Source organism: Lutra lutra, chromosome 5 (genome assembly GCF_902655055.1).
Source record: "Lutra lutra chromosome 5, mLutLut1.2, whole genome shotgun sequence".
In the NCBI taxonomy this organism is placed as follows: domain Eukaryota; kingdom Metazoa; phylum Chordata; class Mammalia; order Carnivora; family Mustelidae; genus Lutra; species Lutra lutra.
Genome location: NC_062282.1, coordinates 150,688,266 through 150,696,437, shown reverse-complemented (window position 1 = coordinate 150,696,437; position 8,172 = coordinate 150,688,266).

The window sequence follows — 8,172 nt, the reverse complement described above, 5'->3', positions numbered from 1 at the left end:
CTACAGTTTAAGAAACCAATACCCACATACCCAACACTTTGCTTAAAAAGGTATTTGAGCAGAATTTCTGAAGCCCTGTCCGCAATGCTCTCCTGTCATTTGTCTAAATTGTGCTAAGCATTTACCTTGCTTAGCTTGATGGTATTATATTCCACAATAAGTGTTTATTTTTGCAAGGATTTTGATCTTTATATAGATAGAATCTGCTGTGACATATGCTCAACTTGACCGCTGTTTGGAAAAAAAAAAAAAAAATCAAATGAGTGTATTTTAAAGATCTTACTGCTTTATTCAGTGATTCTTGAACCAGGTAGCATCCTAGCAGGTAGGAAGGAACTCCAAGAAGTACTACATGCAACCCTTTTATAGGCAGAAGGGAGCAGGAACAAGGAAAGTATTTTAGGCAAAAAGTGGATTGCTTATTACAAGGTTAGTTTACCTACAGAAGATGGCAAAGATTTATCAGGCAGATTACCTAACTAATGATGATCACCCAGCTCCTGGTTGGCTGGTTTAAGATTCCATATCTGGAGGAGCTGAAACTCTAAGTCTTTGTTTGGTGAAGGGGGAACTTAGCCTGAGAGATCACTCTTTGACAACTTTTAGATTCACCTATCTTGATACATGCGAAGTTCATCCATTATCACTACTGTATAAGATTCCACTATTCACTCATTCAACAACAATAAAAATCTTCAACACCTCTCTTGCTCCTGGCATTGTTCTAGATGCCAGAAATACACGTTAAACAAAACTCTCAAAACCTCTGCATTCGTGCAGCTTAAATTCTCCAGAAGGAGAGGGAAGAAAGATGATAAACTAGAATAATAAATGGTATGTTTTTAGGGAGTGATGAGCGCTAATGAGAACAGGAAAGGGGGAACAGTAACCCTAGTTGGGGGGGGGGTTACTGTTACTTATACAAAGTGTTTAAGAAACGTCCTACTGAGAAGGTGACATTGAAGAAAGATCTGCAGAGAGATAGTAAGCCCAGTTAAGGATCTGTGGGAAGGCTTTCTGGCAGGCTGAAAAGCAAATGCCCAGAGATGGGAGCACTTCTGGCCTGCTGAAGACACATTAAGGAAGCAGGCAGAAAGAAGTACAGGCGAGATCAGAGGCAAGAGGACTAGAATGTGCAGACTCTTAGTGGTCATGGTCACTGGATCTTACTCTGGAAGAGAATGTTCTGAGCAGTGGAGATGTTAGAGTAGGCAGTTACTTAGCGGTTAATAGGCTGCCAGATGTCAGCAAACCGGGGGGGGGGGGCAAGTCAGGGTCAGCTATTGGGGGGTGTTAGAAACCTGTCTGGATAGCAGTACCCAAAACAAAGCCACAGGAAGCCGAATCAAAGCAGACAGGCCCAAGACAAAGAAGGCTGGAGACTCTGATCAGGTAAGGGAGAAAAGGCGAGAAACCCTGTTCCCAAGAAATCCCCTCCCCAAGTAATACATATTCCACCCTTAGTTAAGAACTGTCAGTAAAAGATGTAGAGACCCGAACCCAGCTTCCCCTTGTGCTCCCCTGCTGTGAGGAGCATACTCTCACTCAAATAAACTTTCCCACTTACACCGCTCAACTGCGTGTCCCATCTCTCCTTGAATTCCTTCTTGCAACATGACCAAGAGCCTCCTGCAGCATCCCAGCGGCAGGCAGGGCAGAGGCCTCAGGACTCTGGGTCTCCCTTGTCCATCCTCTGATGTCCATTTCTAAGTGATGACTTTGACTGCCATGCTGAGAGTTAACCAAAGGGTCAAAGGAAACAGCTGAGAGACTGGGGCTAGCTTAGAAGTCCATGGTCTGTCCCTGGACAATGTGGAATAGAGCCCACTGGACCCGCTGGACTTGGGAACATGGGGTATACTGTGGAAAATGCCACCCAGATTCTACTGTGAACCTGAATGTTCTCAAAGAAACGTGCCATAAAGTATTCATATCTTCTTGCCTTATATAAACTCCCATGGAAGTTTAAAGTGTATTAGAACATTCAAAAGGGATTGCAAATATTTAGGAAAAATAACCCAAGTGACCCAAGCAAAGAGATGCTTGAGCAAGATGGTGTTGGAACAGGGGGGTCCAAAGGGTAATTCCATTACAACCCTATAAATTTATGGAGTCATGAAAACCTACATTTTTTTGTATACAATATTTTATTGTATATAATTTGCTTAAAAGAAATTGAAATCTTGCCAGCTTGTTTTCTTTTGCTCATATCTTTAAGTAGGCTCCACTCCTAACATGGGACTTGAACTCATGACCCTGAGATCAAGAGCTGCATGCTCTTCCAACTGAGCCCATGTCTTTCCACTGAAACAGAGATCATGAAGCAAATGGTGATTATTACAGAGCAGCTTTTAGACCTCTTGCCACAGGCATGGCAGTGGGTGTGTTCTGTCTTGAGCACAATGGCACACAGTAGGCACTTAAAGATAGAGAGAAATAAAAATGGGGAAGACATGATGTGTAGTTGTTTGGGAAGATAACCGAGATGTTTCTTTGGGTAGATGAGGTGGTGATGATGGTATAAAACCGAAACTCTCATCACAGCCTTTGGAAAAACAACAAAGGATACGGCAGAGGAAAGAGGTAGTAGTGAAAGAGGCAGTAGTGTTCCTAAAATGGGTATAAAACCACCACCAGGAAGAGAAAGTACACTGTGTGTGTGAAAACAGCAAAACTGTACAGGTGTAGAAGGGAATGGAATATAAGTGCTTCAGAGTACATGCAGGATATTTAAACAACTCCTATAACTCGACAACAGAACAGTCTATTCCAAGCATGGGCAAAGGATTTGAACAGAACATTTCTCAACAAAAGATATAAAAATGGGCAAAAATCTTATAAAAGAGAGCTTCTACACCACTAGTCATCAGGGCAATGCAAATTATGACCAGCATGAGACACCACTTCACACCTTTGAGTGTGACTATTACGGAAGGAAGCCAGAAAATACCAAGTGTTGGCAGAGATGTAGAACCACCCGTATTGGAAGTGGAACCTTCGCACGTTGCTGATGGCAATGTAAAATGGTGCAACCACAGTGGCCAAGAGTTTGGCTATAATTACTCCTCATATGACTCCACAATTCCACTCTTAAGTATCTACCCAAGAGAAATGTCCACACAAACACTTGTACACAAATGTTCACAGAAGCATTGTTCCAGATCACCAAAATGTGCAAACGACCCAAATGTCCATCAGCACATAAATGGATAAATAAAATGGGATGGATATTTACAATGGAACACTACTTAGCCTTAAAAAGGAAGGATACCCTGACACCTGCTATAATGTGGATGAACCCTGAAGACATTATGCTAAGTGAAATCAGCCAGACACAGGATAAACATATGATTCAACTTACGTAATCTAAAATAAGCAAATTCAGAGAGGCACAAGGAGAATAAGAGGTGACCGGGGCTGGCAGCAGGGAGTATGGGGGAATTACTGCTTAATGGGTGTGGAGCTTCTGCTTGAGGTGATGAAAGTTTCTGGAAATAGATTGTGGTGATGGTTACAAAATATTGTGAATATCCTCAATATCGCTAAATTGTACACTTAAACATGGTTATAGTGACAAGTCTTAAAAATATTTTACTGCAGTTTTTAAAAAAAAAATACATGCAGGAGGTGAGGAGACATCCACAGAAAGTTAATGCTTTATGCGGAGAATATTGTTAATGGAAAGACAGCGATGTGGAAGCCATGTATCAAGGGGGAAAGTAGCAAGAGGAGGAAACAGAAGATCCTGCAAGAAAAGAGAGAAAATCCCCCCCAAATGTTTTTGACCCCACAATTCCTCCTCCAACCCCTAAGTCATCCAGTCAAGAAATCATATGTTGCTACACAGACAGAAGTAGGTTTACACAACTTAGAGATTTTAGATACGGACTCAAGCCTGTGACAGAAAGGACACAGAAACGAGCTTGCAGGGGCTCTCGAGGCCAAGTCTGGGACAATTTCAGCATCAACATACACAAAGATATTAGCAGATTACAGTCCATTAAATAAAATAAGAAACCATGCTTCCAGTCATAAAAACAGAAGATAAAACACTTGCCTAAAGTGGAAGGCCAATTAATAAAGGTATAAGAAATGACGGTATTATGAGATCTCTATGTGGAAACCATTGTGATGATAATAAAGCCAGTGTCATCTATAGATGCTAAAACTGACGGAGGTGAGATTTTCTAGTACAGGTGTACATGCATACACTAATCGGATCACCTGTCAAGATACTAATGACTGTGAAGACAAAAACAGTGACTTTAGAGTGGGAAACCAGGCAGACACAACCTCAACCAAGGTGAGGCTAAAATTAGCAACATCACAAGACTCCCAATGTGATAAGACCATGAACTGAGAATACAATATTGCTTTGGTAGTTTTCTTACCAAAAAAGCACAGCATAAACCTAACCATGCGGAAAACACTGGACAAAGCCAATGGAGGGGACAGTCTAGGGGAAAAGAAATGGGCCTATTCATTTCATGAGAAAATGGGTTTGGTAAGAGAAGGGCCCTACCCACCTGGAAGGTGGACATTTTAAATAATTTAATTACTATGAACACTATAAATTCAATGTATCAGGCATGTCAATTCTATTATAAAAAGTAGAACATATTCCTTTTTCAGCTTGCTTTGAAAATGGCCCATTAGAAAGGTATAAAAATGGATAGTATTTTCTTCTGCCTACTCCTCTTATGCACATTTTTTTACTTTAGTATGTGTTTCCTGACTTGGGATAGGAACCATCTCTCTTCATCTGGTGATCTAGGATGATGAATGGGAAGGGAAAGTATAGACAGGAAAGGGAGGTGTTCATAGTTTTGTTGAGGAGGCATGTTTAAATTCAGTAGTGGCCAGAAGAATGTTATGACCTTGGGCGCACAGTTGGTTGACCACCTGACTCTGGGTTTCAGCTCAGGTCATGATCTCAGGGGATTGAGCCTCAAGTCAGGCTCCTTGCTGAGCATGGAGTCTGCTTGAGATTCTCCCTCTCACTCTGCCCCTCCCTCTGCTCTCTTTACTCTCTTCTAAAATAAATAGATTTTTTTTTTAAGTTATGACCTTGAAATGGCCCTTGAATACAACCTCTTAAACTTGATGTGCACTTCACCTAGGGTGATCAGGCAGTAAGATCTGTTTTATCCTACTTTAAATGACCCAGTATAGAGTTGGGGCAAAAAACTCTATTTAATCATTTTTACTGATATACACATTGGCCTTCCTCCTGATCCTCATTCTGGCTGGCCTGGGTAACCTCCTCCTGGGAAGGCAGGCTCTCTCAGGCATCAGGCAAGCTGAGGAACCCCAGGCTCCTCCCCAAGTCACTTCCTTGCCTCACAGCCAGAGATAATCACCATCCTGAATTGTGTGTTTGTATGGTAGCTAGTCTCCAAATATCGTCTTGATGAACCATAACCCTGCTATTTACATCCTTGTATCACCTTCTCCCCTTGAATCTGGACCACATCTATAAACCATTTTTCACCAAGAGAATACAGAATTGATGTCCTATGACTTCCAAAGCTGAGTTCTAAGATCGGCACTTTCAATGTAGATCCTTTAGGGTGCTGGCTCTGGGGACACTGCCTGTCAGGAGCAGGCGCCCTTCTGTGCGAAGCCCAACTGGGGTCTCAGCAGCAGACAGCATTTCGTGTCAGCCACCCTGGACACCAAGCCCAGGTAAGCGGCAGCTGCTTTCTGACTGCAAATGCATTAGAGACGCCAAGTAGGAACTGCCCAACTGAACCCAGATAGGGAACCAACAGTACTAACAAATTGTTGCTTTAAGCCATTAAATTTGCCACAGATAGCTAGACTATCTTATCTTTCAGTCACTTGCTATTTTTAGTATCTTTACTATATGTATAAATCACTTAAAATTAATTTAATATTGCAGAACATGTTATTATACCATATGTTGTTTCCTATGACTTTTGAAAAGTCAACAGGTCTTTAAATTCATCAGTTTGCTTATAGCTTTGGTTCACTTATTCTCACTGCTGCTCTACATTATTAATATTTCAAAATTATTCATTTTCCTATTAACAGACATTCAGACTACTTCCAAACATCAGTGTCTACGATCAGTGCTACTAAGAATATCTTTATACATGTCTCTTGCCACTCATATACACACATTTATCTATCATATGTACATAGGAGTGGGACTTCTGTGTTTGATGACATGCACAAGTTCAACTTTACAGGATGCCAATGGTCTATATCAATTTACACTCCCACTAGTGGAGAATGGATTCCAGTTATTCCACATACGTTCCAAAACTCAGTAATGTCACACATCTTCATTTTTACTCATCTTAAAAAAAAAAAATCATAAAATTTGGGGTGCCTGGCTGGCTTAGTCAATGAAGTGTGTGACTCTTGATCATGGAATTGTGAGTTCAAGCCCCACATTGATACAGAGCCTACTAAAAAACAAAACAAAACAAAACAAAAATTAAAAAATAAGATCTATTTAAAAAGTCATAAAATCTCATAAAATCCTCTCTGTGATCCTAATTTCCATTTTTAAGCACTTTTCATGTTTTTAGAAATCTCTATTTCCTCTTCTGTGAAAGAAGTAGTCATGTATTCAGAACACTTTTTTTCCTACAAGGTTGTCTTTTTCTTTTTTTAAGTTGATTTGTATAAAGTATTTAAACCTTCCAGACAATAAGTGTTTGTCAAAAACTGTGGAGAGATCTATTTTATGTCTTTTCAATTCCATTTTCGTATATTTTGATAACCAGGTGTTTTTTTTTAACGTGAGCAAATATAGAAAAAGATTTCATGGCATATTTGTATTCTGCTTTAAAAAAATCCTTCCTTGGGGCGCCTGGGTGGCTCAGTGGGTTAAAGCCTCTGCCTTCGGCTCAGGTCATGATCCCAGGGTCCTGGGATCGAGCCCCACATCGGGCTCTCTGCTCCGCAGGGAGCCTGCTTCCTCCTCTCTCTCTCTCTGCCTGCCTCTCTGCCTGCTTGTGATCTGTCAAATAAATAAATAAAATCTTTTAAAAAAAAAAATAAAGATGATGGTCTTTAAAAAAAAAAAATCCTTCCTTATTGTGAGGTCATAAAGTTATTCTTTACATCTTCTTCCAAAAGGTATACAATTTTGTCTTTCACAGAATTCTTTTTGTGGTGAGGGTAGGCATCCAACTTTTCTTCTATGTGGATGAAATGTTTTTCTCAGAGCCATTATTCATTATTGAATAATTTGTTATTTTTCTATACTGCTCCTGTCATATGACTACTTCTAATAGTTTAACATTTTTTTACTGCAGGTTTTTGGTAAATACCCTTTTACCAGGCTAAGTAAACTTTCCACTGCTTACTAAGTTTTTACAATGAATGGGTGCTGAGTGTTTTGGTTGCTTTGTCAGCCCTGAGATGAAGGTATGGATTTTGTACCTTTAACCTGTTCCAGTAGTACACAGCAACTGTAAGTTTCCTAATGCTAAGTAACCCACCCATTCTCATGAAAAATTTCCATTTATCATGATGTATGAACTATGCTGAGGTACTGCTGGATTACATTTGCTTTGTTTAGTAGGATTTTTAATTTTTGTTCCTGGATGATACGGGCCTGTGTTTTTTTTTTTTTTTTCTTTCTTGTACTTTCCTTGTCAGATCTTGGTACCGGATCATATTGGAATCATTGTGCTTGCACACAATCACCTCTGGATGATCCCACATCAGAATCAAATAGCCTGTCACCTGCAAGTTTGAGAGACCTCAATGTAAAAATAACTGGGCCTGATATTTTCTTTGTGTAACTTTATTCAGATTTATTTGGGGGGATTATTTTTAGGACTATACTGTTACTGGGAGGTATGATGATCTAAACATGTGCCCCTTCAAAATTCTTGTTGAAACCCTAACCCCAGAGGTGATAGTATTAGGAGGTGGGGCCTTTGGGAAGTGACTATAATGAGGATGGAGCCTCATGAATTTGATTAGTGTCCTCCTAAGAGGCCTCAGAGCTCCCTCGCCCCTTCCACCATGTGAGGATCCAAGAAGGCGCTGGCTAGGAACCAGGAAGAGGATCCTCACAAGAACAAACACACCCATGTAGGTGCCATGATCTTGGACTTCCTGGCCTCCAGAACTGTAAGAAATTAAATTTCAGTAGTTGAGAACCCACCCAGGCTGTGGTATTTTATCATG